Source organism: Lissotriton vulgaris, chromosome 8 (genome assembly GCF_964263255.1).
Source record: "Lissotriton vulgaris chromosome 8, aLisVul1.2, whole genome shotgun sequence".
Taxonomy (NCBI): Eukaryota; Metazoa; Chordata; class Amphibia; order Caudata; family Salamandridae; genus Lissotriton; species Lissotriton vulgaris.
The window spans coordinates 1273045085-1273062311 of NC_141696.1; the positions used below are offsets into that span (position 1 = coordinate 1273045085).

A 17227-nucleotide genomic window follows, 5' to 3' on the forward strand; every position below is an offset into this window, starting at 1 on the left:
ATGCTATGGCACTGAAGCTTTCCTAGGTAAACTTGGGTCTTTCCTCAATTCTGAACAAACTAAGGTCTTTAGACTTTCATTTCAGTTACCCCAGAGTTTATCCCCCTCTCAGATTCGACTAGATTTCGGGCTAATAAACCAAAATAATTTTGCACAAACCTGTGCATTGATCAAATACATGTCATTAATAAGATCCTCAAAGGAAAACACATTACAAGCTTTGATATGGAATGAAATACAAAACACCATGGACTAAAATTCTAACAACTGGTCCCAAGCCTTCAATATAGAATTAACGATGCTTACAGCTTAGGAACTCTGGGACATGGCACTACTCATTCAAAAAAGTAATCAACAAGCAAACAAGGAAGTTGTCATGGTTTGAAGATAAAGTAGAGTTTAGAAAAAGAAGGTATGCATGGACAACGATTGACACTTACAGGGAGCCGCAGCCTCAGAAATATTTTACAACATTACTTGGATCATTTTACAAAAATAAGCTTCTGCAGTTACATTTTGGTCTATGTCAAACATTAGAATACACCCCCAAGTGGCAACTGCAACCTCTGAATACAAGTGCAGACTTTGCTTACTAGATGAAGAAAGTTTGACTCACATTTGATGAATTTACCCGATTTTATTAATAGAAAGAACAATCTTGTAGACAAAACTTTTTAATATGTATAGCATTAGATCATGTAGGCATGTCCTTTTATTCTGTATGAGGGGAATCTCCACAAACAATAGCTGCTTTCATAAAATCGTATCTTGAAGCCGAACGATTATTGATAGCAACTAGTCTGATGAATGCAACCTAAAGATGGGTCCAAAGTGACTTTACTTAAACAGGGCACAACATGCACTCCGACGATGCTCAACGGAAATTGTAAAAATCTGGATTTATCAGCAGAATATGTTTCTTATTAATGTTTTTATCTGTGCAATATTTTATGGTTTTAATTAAAATTACTTACTTACTAGCCTTTGTATTTATGTAAAGTTCTCTTCTGTTCGTACAGATCTTTTGCATGCTATAAAAAACTTCAAAATATTTGTATAGTCGTTAATAATTATAAACAATGTGGCCTTTATTTACAGCATATCACGCCCATCTAAATCCAACCTAAATGTGTAAATAAAGGAGTTCTTGGTGAAATGTTAACTACGTAGATGAAATGTGTCATGTTCCTGAATTTTGGATTATAAAAAATTCACAAAAATTCAAGCTAAGCAGTCTTGCATAATCTTTTGCCACGAGGAGACTGGTTAGTGCACAAAAAGCAATAAGTAGGTCCTGGCCACTGTTGTGTTAACTGATGTATTTCACCTCAGGAGCAAAAAGAACAATTGATGGATTGACTGCTAAACAATGTCAAACAATCGCCCCAGTACAGAGATCTGGGCCTGAATCCATAGTGTTTTTGATCACAGTGCCTTTCCAGTTCGGATCCAGCTATATGCAAATCAGTCTTGACTCTGCACCTCATGGCAACAGTCCAGCCTGAACTGCCAAGCAAGGTCCTCCGTAGACCAGAAACAAGCATGCTGGGACCGGTTTCAGGGTATCACCCTTCAACAGCCAGGCTAGCTTGACTCCAGTGAAATGGTGAGCACGGGACCCAAGTCTGGGCATACCAGTCCCACTTGCGGTGACAAGTACAGAAAGAACGATTGATGGACAGAATGCTGAACAATGTCAAACGTTTATCGCTAGTACATAGATATGGGCCCAAGTCTTTTTGCTCACCATGCCTTTCCAGTATGGACACAACCATATGCCAATCAGTCTTAACCCTGCTTCAAATATTTAAGCAGTGTAGTGCAATACCATACATGCCAACAAGGTTGCTTATTGGATTTTGAGGAAAAAAACGTCAAACCAGGATAGTCATTTAATATCACATGTTTTTGAGTTCCTCTGGCTTGTACTGCTCTAATATTCCTTCTGAAGTTTGTTTTCCCCAAAGAAACTGTTTTTCACTCCTCGTAATACATGTTGGCAACTTGGCAACTTAAGGGTCGGTATGAATTTTTAAGGATTATATAAATATGTGTATAAGAATGTGATACATTTATTATTATGACTGTAATTACAATGAACCTATGTAATGTTTTTTAATTCGCACTACAATTACTTCCTTCCAAAATAATTTCTGTTGTATGGTAACTTTGTACAAACAATTCTTTACTCACTACTCTGTGTTTCAGATTCTCTCATGATGCTCAAGAGCTTCCATCCCAGGAGCCAACATCTTCCTAGTGACATGGGGAAGTCTGGATTCTGCGATATCTTGAAATTAATGCAGGAGGACTCCTGTCCACTTGGAAGGACTCAATTAGTCATGGACTCCCCAGCGGGATTTTACATATAATGTATGGGATATCTTCACCCCTACAAGTGGCCCCTGCTGAAGGACACCCTCAGCTAGGTCATTACTATGGTTTAAGATATCTTGATCCCCACTGGCTCAATTTCTATGGATGTTTGAGAAGTGTATTCTGGTTGTGGCATACAACCAGCCAAAGGCCAGCTTCAGGAGTCTCCTGACCTCTAGAATTTATTCATGGCTAGAATTTCTGGCTGCCTTTCTACAGCCTCTGGCACGAGTCTGTCTTCTCCATAGCAGCAGATTGAATGAAGGTTCCTGGACGCGCCATCCTGTCCAGTTTTGAGGGATTCTATACATGGGGTTCTCCAGACAGACCTTGCATGGCAGATCACCTTCTCTACATGCGCTCACCAGATGCAAGGTGTTGTGTATTAAGCAAGGGTCATGGTGCCCAATCCTCACGGCATCATAGGAAGACCAGTCCAACCGCAGACCAGTGGACCCACTTCCTTCAAGGTCCCCAACAAGTCCACCTTCCGCTGGTCTTCAGAAGGAATCAGGTAGCTAATGCCTTTGACCCTGAGAAGAGAACAGTGGTCCACAGTTTTCATGAATACAAGCACAGGGTGGAGCACTCCATATTCTTTCTTCTCTGATTCTGTTTAGTTGTTTGCCCCCATGGAAGGGATCAAAAGTGGTGGTGGGAAGAACTAGAGCATTGGGGGTCACCAATCCAATTCAGTGATACCACAACATTTCTCCACCTCTAATTGACAGCTCGTTGGTGTCTCATGCCTTTCTCAGTATTCTGGGAAAAATTAAAAATATTAGGCCCCTCTAGAATCACAGAATACCACTTTCCTGAGCTGAAGCTGTTCACACCCAACCCTCCTTTGTTCTTTCCAAGACTTCAAGCAAATCTCCTCTGGTGACTGGAGCCAGAGGTCTTCCTTTGATTAATGTGGGAACTTCTTGAAGGGTACTTTACAGGGAGGTGCTACTAACAGCTATGGAGAGTTCATCCTCTGCCTAAATCTGTCAAGAGAAGTCTAAGCCCGTTCAAGAAGGATCAATTTTTCTCAGCGTGTCTTGATATGCCAGCTGTGCTATGGAGGAGGTGACCTCAAAACATGGATCACACATAGGCTGGCTAAGAGAAAAGTGCATTACTTATTAATACATGAAAGAAAGCTTAAAGAGTGAAATGGACACATTGTATATGTTAGTGACCCAATAATTGATGTATAAGGAGATCCTTGCAGCTTATGCCAACCAAAAATTACATTTAAGGGACGCTTATTTACAAAGTACTAAACAATTTAAGTACTATAGATTTACATTTGGAACACTTGGGCCATTTCTTATTTATATTTGTTTATCTTTCCTATTGAATTCAGGTAACAACCAATTTAGCTTGGGTTTCATCTATGCAAAGAGCTACTTGTGTGCAGATTTCAGACTGAGTTAGACAGGTACTCCTTCGCCAAGCCCCCACATGTGTGAATATGCTTCTGAATACTTGTCCCACACAAGTGACACAACCTCCTGAAAGCCCTTTACCTCAGAAGAACACAGAAAGTGACCATATTTTAGAATATTGGTACTAACTGTTCAGCTCAAATCAATTTTAATCAGAGTTTTATAGTTAAAGAGACATATTTTAGAAGGCGTATTCACAGCAGAGGTTCAAAAACCAGGGTTTCAAAAGCAAAGGAAACTGGGGGCTTCACATGTCACATCCTGTTTTCTTACAAGTGCACTACGCTCAAAGATGCTAGATAAAGAGCTGGATCATAATTTTGTGCATTGTGTATTTTGCTGGGGTGCCATCACTGTAAGAATGTGTTTGTGACAGGAAAATGCATCAACATAGTCCCAACATCTGTTTTTATCATATGTCCATTGGCACCTTGACCATGCTTGTAGGAGAGTAGGGTCTGCAATCCTATGATCACCCCAGATTTTTGCTTTTTGCTTCACTGGTTTACGACTTCTCTGGCTGTGGGCCTGCTAATCAGACCCACAGCCTTGCTGTTCTCTCACTAAATTGACACGTGTACCTTAGGTGCATTTACCAATTGGTACTGGGCCACCTTATCAGACACCGTAACTCAGGGCATAGGTGTACCCAGGGCCTACCAGGGGCTGCAGCATGTATTATGCCACCCCTGGCTGGCCATCCAAATCTGACACAACTGGCTGCACGACAGCTGGGGCAAGGTGGTGTAATCACCCTTTGCTTTAGATATAGTATGCCTATATCTAACCCTAAAATGGACACACAGATTCCTATCAGTCACTCCTATGGCAGGCCTTGACAATCCTGAAGGCAGAGTGCTTGGAATCGTGTGAGATGGTGCTCTGGCATGAGCTGAGCCCGTTTGCAGCTTGCGGAACAAAGTCCTAATAGCTGTTCCATGATAACGCATACCATGTACTCTTAAGTGCATTATAATCCTTGCGGTTATATGCTATCTTTGGTATCGCTTTATCAAAACATGTCGAGTAAGGTGTCATACGAATTGGAATACTAACCCCTCGCCAATTCTGGCGACGGGGTTAGCATTCCACCCTTCTAGAGGGACACGACATGTATGTAACTGTGAACCCCGGTTAAAGTTAACTCAAGCCTCAGCATCACAAAATGGATGCTGCCACCACAGACACAAGTCTGACCCCCTGCAGCTGGGAGTCCTTCCAGCGAGGGGAGCTTGGACAAAGGGTTTCCTGTCAGGGGCGGTGCTAGCACCATCCCAGACAGGGTTTTGTGTATCCTGGGTAGGCAGGGCTTTAGAGGAAGGTGACTGCAAGTGGCACCCTGGTGCTCACTATGCATCTGCCGGCTAGAACCAGTTCCAGGGGCACACCAGCCCCTGAGCTGGGGAAAGTCCGGCATGGGAGAGGGGTGTAACCACCCCCCTTCCTGGTCCCACCCCTAGGGAAGGACCTAGTTGCGTACCCACCCCTTTCTTTAGGATAAAGGCAGGAGCGGGGAACCTTCCAAAGTAGATCATCTTTGAATCCTGAAACTACTTACTACGAAAGGAACTCTCGACTTCTTCTCAAGATTTCTCCCTTGTGACTAAGGAGTAGTCACCCTGCACCCGCAGGTACCATCCAAGAACACTGCGGTTTGCTGCACGTCCTTCCTCCGGAATCCGACTGACCAGCACAACGAGACCTGGCTTCCCTGGCACCTCTGACCTCTACCTACGTCTACAGCTCAGCTGAGATCCGTGGGTGCGACGAGACCTCGAGGGACTGGCCATCATCAGAACTGCACGACTTCTATCCAGCACGACCACCGAGGGATCCTCGAGTGAGTGCTTTGGGGTCCGAGAAGCCCCAACCCTGAGCAGCTGCAGCACCAAAGTTCAGCCCTCCAGCATCCACCAGATCTGCGTGGGGCCCTTCTGCTTTTTGCTGCTCACCGCGTTGACTGGCTACTAGCCCGCTGGCTTGTGGCCTTCCCGACGACGACCGACGACATCATCACAGCTGGTCTGGTTGCCCCAGACTGGCCCTTGCTCCCTTCCAAAAGAGGAGCACCCCGGACCCCCCTGGTCCACTCCAGACGCCATTTTGAGTCCACCGCGTGGGCTTGAATTTGCCAAGACGTGTTGCCCCAATCCTGGGTCCAGCAACGTCAACAGCAGCAACCATCGTGGGACAGCTCGCACCTCCATCCTGGTCGCCGACAACGCCTCCTGGTCCGTGAGACTGCAGAGCCCAGCGTCGCCCACTCACCTGGTCGAGGTGACTTCAGCCGGTGCCATCCTGGTGCCCATCTAATCACTGGCTAGTGATTCAGAACTTGGTCCCCTCTGCTTACAGGTGTCTTCCATCTTCGATCCAGGCTTGGATCCACCGAACAATCTTCACTGGTCGCCTGCCAGCAACTTCTTCTTTCAGGCTCCATAGGCTGCAACGAGGATTCCCGACGTCTTTCCAGACCTATGCAGCCGCAGCCCTTGGGCTAGGTAACTTCGGCATTTCGGTGCCCCAGCATAGCCTCACTATCCAAGGGTCCATATCCTTTTTCGTTTTCAGCCTAACTAGTCGGGTTCGCCCGAGAACACTAACTTTGTAAATTCTAGCATCCATAGACTTTGTCCCGCATCCCGCGTGAGAGTGCACACTCTGCACCCGAGTCCCCTAGGCCTCCTGCTAGTAATCTGAAGGTTCAGTAGTCAAGTCCTAGCGATTCCAAAGCCTATTAGTCCAGTACTTACCTGCTAGTAATTTCGCATTCCACTTTTAGAGTATATGGTTTTTCGTGCCCCTCGGGCATTTGTGTAAATTGTGCAACTTAAAGTATTTTCGAAAGAGTTTTGTTGTGTGCTTAGTACCCTGTCCTCATAAAGAGTACAGGGCTGTTGTGATCTAAATAAATACACTGTTTAATTTCATAACACTTGTGTGGTGTCCTTTCACTTGGTGTTCAAGGGGTATATGTGATGGTATAACAGCTGGCTTAACACGCCCTCTAGAGTTTAGCCCGAAGACTGCTCATATCCATGCTACTAGGATAGCTGGTCTATAAGGTTGACTTACAACCAATCATCAATAAGGGTTGTTTGGACTGATACAAAGTGCTCACTAGAATAGTGAACATTATATATCAGGCCAACTTCTCACAATGCTCTTGACAGGCTACATGCTATTTGAAGAGTCACATCTGCACTGTTTTAATATTGTTGCACATGGACATTGTCCTTCACCCAGGCTGTGTATGATACCCATGGTGTTAAACCCAGCAGTTTCCGGCTGGCTGGGATGTATTGAATCCAGTCCGAATCCACTGTCCTAAACAGGATAAGTACGATACACGTGCCCGATAACCTGTGCTCACCCTAAGGTAGCTTGGCACCAAGTAGTCAGGCTTATCCTCAGGTCCAAATTGTAAAGTATTGGCACAACACGACCCTCGCTACACTCTGCGTATGCATGAAACATAGGTCTTTCTATTACGCACACAATGAAATGAAAACGAAATACACATTGTATATACACTTTACAGTTATATGCATTATCAAACTTTCCCATTAGCAGCAAAATGGCATGAGCACACATGCCCTAATCAGAGGTATTGATCCAACACAACATTCCATGATATCGCAATCCCCAACAGTTGCAATGGTTAATCAATCACAGGTTTTTGACTATGCCTTGTGACCAAGACCCTCAGTCACTCAACTACACCAGCCAACGATACACACAGCACCTGCTGAAGCCATGTTGATTAGATTGTTGGAACCACCTAAAATGGAGAGAAATAGTTACTTAGTTTCACCCATCCGGATTAGACCTCCAAGTGCCCAGCGGCATCTGCACTAGTGCTGGATCACTACCCCACGTAGACAAAATGTTGTGACCCAAGAAGCTGGTGCACTTCCAAGTCTGGAGAAATGTTTCCCCTCAAGCGGAGGTGCGAGCTGCCATACCTTCCGACAGCCAGCCATAGGTGCCCACAAGTCACAATGAAACCCCTTGGGCCCAGTCACAATGTTCTCCACAAGAAAGTACCTGGTGTCGTGGGTCCAGGGAGAGGAAGCCAGTGACCTCGGAGGGAGACCATGATGTCAGGTTCTATCATCCTTCAGATCTGGAAGTCGAAGACAGTCTCAGTTCCCAGCTCAGGTCTCTCAACACCCCTCAAGCACCACACACTCCAGAGAGCAAGCTAGAACAGTTCTCCTATTTGCAAGCACAGGTACCAAGCTTTCCTCGCACTCCTCTAACTCATCATGTCCTGGCACCTCAGGTGGGCTGCTTATCTTTACACGCACACTCCTCTGTACAGTCAGGACTGTCCTTGTCCCAACCGACAATCCCTTCCACACGTTTTCACTGCACCCTGCACAGTCCTTTCAGGCTTATGGAAACTGAGAGTTCCTTTGTGTCCCTGGGATCTCGTTGACAGGAGGCCAGCTAACCTGCCCTTGGAGAATATTTAGGGACCCAGGCCACAACAGTTTGCACTTAGCTGCAGGCCAGCAATGTCTAGGCAAAATCCACCTTCCTGGAGCACGAGAAGCTCCAGGCCATCACAAATCTGCAGATTATCCAGTTGCTGTCCCTCCTGCCCTAATAATTCCTTTTGTCGATGTCCCAGCCTCAAACAAGCAAAGTTTAGTTCAAAATCCAAAAGCGCCTCTAACTTCTGAGGCCGCAGCCCCAGTTATTATATCCACAATGGCCTTTGAAGATGCGATCATGCACAACATGGCAAGCACCCGCGGTGCATGCCATGTTGTGCATGGAAGTGCACGCCATGCCTTCCTGGCATTGTGGCAGGCGGTGCTAAGTGCGCCGCCTGCCACAATGTCAGGAAGTAGGATGCGCCCGCCACTGTGGCAGTTGCATCCTAATGGCCCCCACGGGACCCCCGCCCTTATGGCGGGTGTTCCTATATCACGATAGGATGGCGGGCGGACAAGGTCCGCCCACCATCCTAATGACCCCCTTAATGTCGGTCCACTCCCACTACCGGAGAGAAAACACCACTACGAACTCATAGATTTTAAACACTACACTTCTATTATTCTGCACATGGAAAATACTGCTTAATAGCCTTTCCCTACCTTTCCCCAGGCTAATCCAATGCGAGAAGCAGGCCTTGTCGTACAGAACACACTATCTGGTGCCATTGACAACCCTTGCATGTTAAGCACACGTGCACATGCCCTTCCTCTTCCCAACACCACATACTGTCCCCAGGGAGAACGTTGATATAGCAATATGCATGCAGAACCTTGGCACATAGCTTTTTAAATGCCAAGCTGAGTAACAGTAATCTGTGCACACAGGCCCCACCAGGGCAAACCTGTGGCACTATCGATAAGCTACCTCTGTGGATGGCACAACCAGTGCTGCAGGCCCACGGAGGAACACTCAAGGTACATGCCCTGGATATATGTCTTACCCCTAGACAAGGATCTTACAGCTAACTTGAATCATCCAATCGTGTATACACCAATCACCAGTATGTATATGACAAGCACAGCGCTTTGGCACTGAATGGCAGTGTCAAATGCACTGAAAGTCCTCAGGCTATCAAAACAAGGCCCAAACATGATGTCAGTAGGCAAAAACATCAGGAAAGACCACCCCAAAAAGATGCCAGGTCTAACACATGAAAATCATTGTAAATGAGCACTATGTGTATATTTTGTGCACACGCTCTAGTATAAACAATTGGCAACCAAACAGAACATATAAAGTTAAAAATCTGAAACTATTAGTATTACTATTACAATGTGTTCATAGTTTGAAAAAATGGAATAGGAAATTATGCCATAGTAGATGCAGTGTACAGCAGACCAATGTGTCTGAGATGATACACAGAATATCTGGGAGGATAAAAGGCAGAAATACAAATTCTCTTTAGACTTTGTTTATAAAGCAACCAGTATGTCAAGTCAAGTCAAGAGATTTATATAGCGCGCTACATACCCATAGGGTCTCAAGGCGCTTGAAAAAGGGTGGGGAATTATTTGTCGAATATCCAAGTTTTGAGTTGCTTTCTGAATGCTAGGTGGTTCTGAGTAAGGCGGAGGTGAGTGGGAAGTGAGCTCCAGGTCTTAGCTGCCAGGTAGGAGAAGGATCTACCACCCATCGTAGGAAGGGTAATGGCCTGATTTAGAGATGAGATGTAATGGAAAATCCTTTGACATGTGAATGAAGTGTCAACTTGAACAATGAATCCACAAAGGCACTTATCTTCCACCATATGAATCCGGTGCAGGAGAAAATTCTGCGCACTGATTCTTCACTGTGCTTGCCACTTCACACACTGGTTTGTGGATCTTCCATTACATCTGAACTCTGAGGTAAAAAGTGTTGCTTATCAGGCTTCTGAGTTTCTCCTGAGACTGAGCTGGAAAATCTTTTTCTCTAGTTAGGGATTCAGTCATATCCATTCTTTCCAAATGACGATTCCTCAAAACCTTTGGAGAAATGGGACAGTTGGCCCTGTATATTTGAGACTTACATTCCAAGCTCTATCAAATAGACATGACGCGGCAAATAGTGGGTGTGGAGACATCACAGGAATGTTTTAAAATGCATTGGAAGTGAAGACAGAGATGAGCTGTTGTGATCAATGGGTTCTCAGAGTTAGATCACAGACTTGCAGCCGAAACACCACTCACCGGTCTCAAAGTAGCTCAACATATGGTCAAGACAACTGTTATGGCTTACAAAGTGTGAGTACAGTAATAGACAGCCAGTAACAAGATCTTTGATTTCAGCTGAATGGAATACAGTATACATACATATTTATTTTCAGATGTGACCACGAGTACAATCTTTGTCAAATATTGGACATAGGCCTAGGTATGTATTCGCCTGTGCTACATATGGTATGCCTGCACCACAGACTGTCCATTGTTTGAAACTGAGTATAACCACTGGGAACGATCGTGGTATAACTTGACTTTTAACCGGTGGAAGGTCCCATGTTGCACATGCTTCCTACACATACATTATTTTATTCAATTTTAAATATGTTTTTAATTGCTCTCCTTTTGTATTGATTTTTATCAATCACTCAAATAAAGTATTGTCATTGTCATTGTCACTGGGAACGAACAGTAAATAAACAACATCCAACGTGCATCATTTAATGAAGCTCTTGTGAGGCATAATAAAGAGACAACATAAGACATTCAGTGAGGATCTCCCTTCTTCATTCATTCAGTGAGTATTTCCTTATTCAGGGGCTTTGAGCAACATGAAAAGCCAGAGTCGAGGTACTGCAAAGAGCAGGATTATGACACAAAGAGCAGACAGGTCTTGAGAAACAGCAAGCATGCTAGAAGGAGCAGCATAACAAACAATATGTCCGGCTACGCTGGAAGCAATATCTTTCTAAAAGTGATTGAGTAGAAGGCAGGCAGGAGCAGAAACTCTAACATTTTCAAATACACTTTCAAATTTTTACATTACATTTATTACATCTATTCTTATCCATAATTTGCTAACTGTCCTACATAGGTTTCCTTACATCTTGAAGTGCCAAGATTTAGACGGACATTCATACAGTTGAATACAAACAGGAGAATATGAACAAATAGAGGCCTAAAACTACCTTTATATACTGAGGTTTCTCACTTCCCACCCACTAAATCACAAAGTAACAACCAATGCCATGTCTAGGGCAAACCAGGTCTCAAATGTAAACTATGCTATGTGGCCACTAGAAATCACCTAAAATTTTAAACAGAAAATGTCCGTAGCATTCAAACTTCCCTAACCACTTGTTTGTATTAACGTGGTGTAGGCATTTGTGTAATACTGTGTTTTCAGCATTTATATTATCATTGGGGATTCTAAAGTGGAGCGCCTTTCGAGTTAAATGTGCATTCATACACTGCACTATATAGGTCACAATAGTCGCCCTAAGAAAGTCACCATGCAGTGTGCACCACAGATAGCAAATGCAACCGTACCAATGTTGCCTCGAAATGCCCATCCTGCGAGCAGCCTTTCAAGACCAGTGTTTATATCGCGTGCTCCTTTCGGCACTTCCCTGGTTCTAAACTGTGAAGCAGACCCCCCCCCCCCCCCCCCCCCCCCCCCCCAGACTCGTACTCAGTTAACAGACTTGAGACTTTCACCTTTCTTTCTGCACGTCGTAGTTTGTGTATTGAGAACAGTAGAAGGGCCTTGAAATTTCTTATTCCAGCTAGAAGTAAGTTCTAGTGAAAGTTGTGGGGTTATCAGACAATGTCAGTGTGGCAAAGGGCTGAAACAGTTCAACAGAGAAATGTCACTTGAGAGACTTCTTTGTATCTATATATGCATGTCAAAAAAATACAGCATTCTCTGGATAGTATTTACAACACGCTAGAGTACATACAGTAGAGGCGGAATACAGTCAAATCCGGCATATATTATGTGCCCCAATTCTTGAACCTCTTCTTCATAACAACACTCTCAATTTAAGAAAGAGTAAGGGTAGTGCTTTGACGGCTCATTGCGCTGGACGTCGGATGCTTTTTATTTGCTATAAAAAATTGAATTATAACAACCGTAAAACTAATGTCGCATACATATGTTTGCAAAATGTAATCTCAAATTATGCATTCTGCACAAAGATAATTTTTTCACCCCACGAAAAGATGTAACAAACTACAATAGTCTATAAAACCCAAACGTAACAGGCATTTTGCTGGAGAAATGTGATACACGTGGACGGCCGTCTCTCCACGGGAAACCACAGACGGACCTTCAACAGAAGTGCAAACAACCGGTACCAGATGGAAATAATCTTAAACGCAACCAGAGATTTCAGACGTAGGAAAAGAACGCAGTGAGCAGTCTGCAGTTCAACAGCTGTTCGCTGTCACTGACGAAGCAAAACTTGGCGAAAAGATATTTGTTTACCACGTACCTCTGTTTTCTGTCAGAAATCCGGGCGGTAAAAACGTGTCCTCCGAGCTGAGGCGCGGCGATAGTAGGTGACTTGTCCGCCACTTTCAAACCAGGAGTGGGAGATATTTCGAGCCTGGCCCGGGAACAATCATTGGAAGAAAATGTGTTCACATGTTTGGCGACGTCTTGCATTCCAGCCCACTGGCTGCACGGACAAAGCTAATTTTACTCAGTGACTAAACAGCCTGCTCCGCCGCTCCATGCATGACACCCCGAGGAACCAATGCTCAAATAACTGTTACGTAGCACACAGCCCCCGCTCAGGTAGAAATCGTAATTTTTTCATTTAAAGTGTTTTTTAATTGCATATTCACTTTTGATTCACTTTACCACACCCTCAAAACGCAACTACTCTGACATGTGCAATAAATAGAAAGCGAAAAGTTTAAAGTCCCGTGTGATATACTCAAAGCCTGTACAGTCTATACAGCATGTAAGTGACTGGACAAAATAAAATGTATCAGATTAAGAAACCGTTGCACTTAGAAATTGTAATTGTATTTATATAGCGTTTACTACCCCTAAAGGGGCGTCAAAGCGCTTTTTGGAGAGTAGCACGCTACTCCGGAACCCAAAAAAGATTGGGATATGGAATTGGAAATATGTGTTAATTTGCCAAATGGACATTTGGATAGTGTCGTGAAGACAGCCACTGCAGTCCAATGGTTAACTTGTAAGTAATGTGTACTGAAACTCCATGAGACTCAGATAAAGACAGGCACCAAATATCAAAAGAGGGAGATGAAGTAGAAAACGCACAGCACTGAAAGAGGTTTCAGAATAAACAGTGCCCAGAAAAACCTTAGAGAGACATCTTACATAGGCCCAGAAAGGAGAAATATTAGCTATTTTAGTGTTTTCAAACTAAATGGAAACAAGCATTGGCAAAGACAATAGCTCACATTTTTCTAAGGAAGCATTGGCAGTCATTTTCCTGCCGTTCAAAAGTTGCAATCTGGACTTTCCATTGCAGGCTGTAGCACCTTAGGCTGTTCATGCCCTTCAAAAGCTGCAATCAAAATTTCCCCAGTGCACTCTGCTGTACCTTGCTTGAGGTGAATGTTTTTTATGTAGCCGACTGCAGTACCTTAACCCAATACAAGACATCACATAGGCCCGTCAGTCAGTCAAATATCTTTATTTGGCCAGGGAATAGCCATAAAAGCACAACAAAAACACAGGTGCATTACAATTATTTAACTATCACAGTCTAGTACAAATATATATAGTCAGGAACATAACATATAAAACAGTCATAAAAAGTTTAAATATGTGCACAACAGACTAGGTTGATGATGCCATGGGAAGATTATATTAAAACATAACGCTTGTGAACAAGATTATCAGTGACCGATCAATGCAACCTGATGCTAAAAAAAAAGTGCAAACATAATCAATGTTGTACCTATCTAAAGCATAAAGTTGTAATTAAAATAAAAAAACGAAATCCATATAATATGAAAACTATCTCTAAGATTTATAACAATACAGACAGTAAAGACTTGACAACTTAAAAACACAAAGGGGCTCATTACGATGTCAGGTGGACATAGTAATTTGGAACCGCCTGATCTTCACTTGGAGGTTTCGACCTCAGTATTAGGATGTGACCACCATATGGGCGGTCAGAAACATCCATTTATTAATGGCAGCTTGTGCAATGGGCGGAAAAGGCGGGCAGCACAAGCGGCCATTGTAAAATGGATACTTTGAAACATCCCTGCACCGCATTAGCCCCATAGTGGAGGGCCAGAGGGCACTGCTAGGGGCCCCCAAAGTCTTTCTGACAGCCTTTCCATGCTGGAAATGCCGTCATGGAAAGGATGTTGGAAAATGAGATCATAATCTCGACGGTGGAGCCTAGGCTGGCTGCACCGGGATCATGAGCATTACTGAAGTTCCAAAGTATCTCCACCTCGAAATGTGGCGGGCAGAGCGCAGGGGCAAATGACGGCCGGGCCGCAACCGATGATCAGTCAGTTGCGGTCCGTCCAACATCATACTCAGCCCCTATATCGAGAGCCCTCTTTACACAGCAAGGAGAGAAATACTTAAAGGTACCATTCATGAGGCTGAATTAACCACATTTTTTAGGTTTCGCCTGGCGAACAGCTGCGCAGCAGCGTTTCGTGCAGGCGAAATCTTATTTCAGAACAGTACGGGGGCTTTGTCCCACCTGCTCTTCCATTGGCTAGCTCCATAAATGGAGGCTAGCCATTGGAAGAGCGATCTGTCCGTCATTGCCGGAGCAGATTCGTGGGCGTTCCGGCGATTTTTACTCATCCCGCCCCTTTGCGATCGTCATGCGGCGGTGGGGCGGTTGTTTATTAATTTTTTTTCTCGGCAATGCGGCCGCCATTTTTTCGAGGAGCTGGGGCGGGCGGATCGATCTCCATGGAAGTGGTCGAAGCTGAAAAGCAAATCTACTGCACTCAGCTGTTTAATCCATTATATGTATTTATATGCTCTAACTGTACCGCAATCTTGTTTTTTGCTGATAGCAGCATAGAGTCAAACACGAGGTTTCATTAGCTAGTTTACATAGCGCCACCAAGCCCCCCAGTGCCACTTTAAGTGCTTCCGAAAAACCAAACTCCCTTTTCTGTACCTCTTCAAAGTCTTTGGCTCACTTTAAACAGAAAGGAATAGGAACTTGCTGACATCCTTGGGTTCTAACTCCCTCTCCTAAAATAGTTTATGGCCGGTGGAGCCTTTTAATCGCAGGAGCTGCAGACGGTAGATGCTGGCACGCATCTTGTGGTGAGTTAGACAGTAATTAAGTTCGCAGTTAGCTCCTGCGAGATGCCCTTAATAGTGGAGCACAGCTGCCCGAAAGTGTGTATTTGGGAGGTGCCGTTTCCCACAGATCTGATCTAATTCAGACGAAACTCAATCTCCGTGCGACCGACCCCAAGCCAGCGCTCTCCCAACCGCCGACCGCCCGCTCTCTCGGGATGTGTGCGTGTTACACATTTACATTGTCAATCTGGCAGGCTCCCCTCAAACAACCCTTGTGTCTAGGTTTACAATGTCCACCGGCCAGGATGCGGAGACTGTCTGAAGCAATAACACGCTCCTGACCCGGGTCCCTGTTGTTCATGCCCCCCTGCGCTCCGCCGTCCCTGCCCCGCACTTTTACTTCAACAGCCTGTGTCCTGTGCCCTTGCAGCGCCGACACCCTATACTCGCCACTCAGCAATTACTGTAAGAGGCCTTTGTTTGTTGGCATTCTGCGTGACCACAAAGCGCCAGAGGCGGCCGAACCAGATAAGGTTGAGAACCTGGAACAGACGCAAGAAGCTCATTCCTCGGTTTCAGCAAACCTCACATTCTCAGAACGTCCTAAGTCAACGACTCACTATTCCCAGAGTCAAAAGTGCGATTGTATAAAAGGTCTGAACTGGCTCAAGGTGTCACACCACTAGTGAGACCACTTGGTCACTGTTACTTTATCAAGTCAGTTAGGCTAGTGCAGGTTCCTGGGTACCAATGCTCATAGAAGGTATTCTGGGAGTTGTTTTCGTTTGAGTGGCAGGCCGGATACCAATGGTTTGTTCAGAATAGCTAAGCACTGCAAACATGGCTGTGCTTGTTTCCCTGCCCCCTGGCTGTGCTTGCTTCCCTGCCTCCTGGCTGTGCTTGCTTCCCTGCCCCCTGGCTGTGCTTGCTTCCCTGCACCCTGGCTGTGCTTGCTTCCCTACCCCCTCGCTGTGCTTGCTATCCTGCCTCCTGGCTGTGCTTGCTTCTCTGCCCCCTGGCTGTGCTTGCTTCCCTGCCCCCTGGCTGTGCTTGCTTCCCTGCACCCTGGCTGTGCTTGCTTCCCGGCCCCTGGCTGTGCTTGCTCCCCTGCCCCATGGCTGTGCTTGCTTCCCTGCACCCTGGCTGTGCTTGCTTCCATGCCCCCTGGCTGTGCTTGCTCCCCTGCCTCCTGCCCGTACTTTCTTCCCTGCCCCCTGGGTGTGCTTGCTTCCCTGCCCGTGCTTGCTTCCCTGCCCCCTGGCTGTGCTTGCTCCCCCGCGCCCTGGTTCCCCTTCCCCTGGCTGTGCTTGCTCCCCTGCCTCCTGGCTGTGCTTGCTTCCCTGCCACCTGGCTGTGCTTGCTTTCCTGCCCCCTCGCTGTGCTTGCTTCCCTGCCCCCTCGCTGTGCTTGCTCTCCTGAGTGTGTGTGTGGCTCTGGGTGGGTGTGTGTGGCTCTGGGTGGGTGTGTGTGGCTCTGGGTGGGTGTGTGTGACTCTGGGTGTGTGTGTGTGTGTGGCTCTGGGTGTGTGTGTGTGTGGCTCTGGGTGTGTGTGTGTTTGTGGCTCTGGGTGTGTGTGTGTGGCTCTGGGTGTGTGTGTATGTGCTTCCGGGTGTGTGTGTGTGTGTGGCTCTGGGTGTGTGTGTGTGTGGCTCTGTGTGTGTGTGTGTGTGTGGCTCTGGGTGTGTGGGTGTGGCTCTGTGTGTGTGTGTGGCTCTGGGTGT

The 17227-nt window shown here is 45.6% G+C and overlaps 1 protein-coding gene across 2 annotated transcripts in view; it reads right to left on the reverse strand.

The window, feature by feature from the left end:
* SGCG (sarcoglycan gamma) overlaps nt 1-12856 on the reverse strand; it is a 929299-nt gene extending 916443 nt beyond the window's left edge. Inside the window, exon 1 of one of the 2 annotated variants that reach the window (XM_086935198.1) lies at nt 12727-12856. The gene's annotated coding sequence lies outside the window, so the exon portion shown is untranslated. The remainder of the gene's footprint in view (nt 1-12726) is intronic. The other variant, XM_086935197.1, reaches the window with a different exon arrangement.
* Between the last annotated feature and the right edge of the window lie 4371 nt (nt 12857-17227).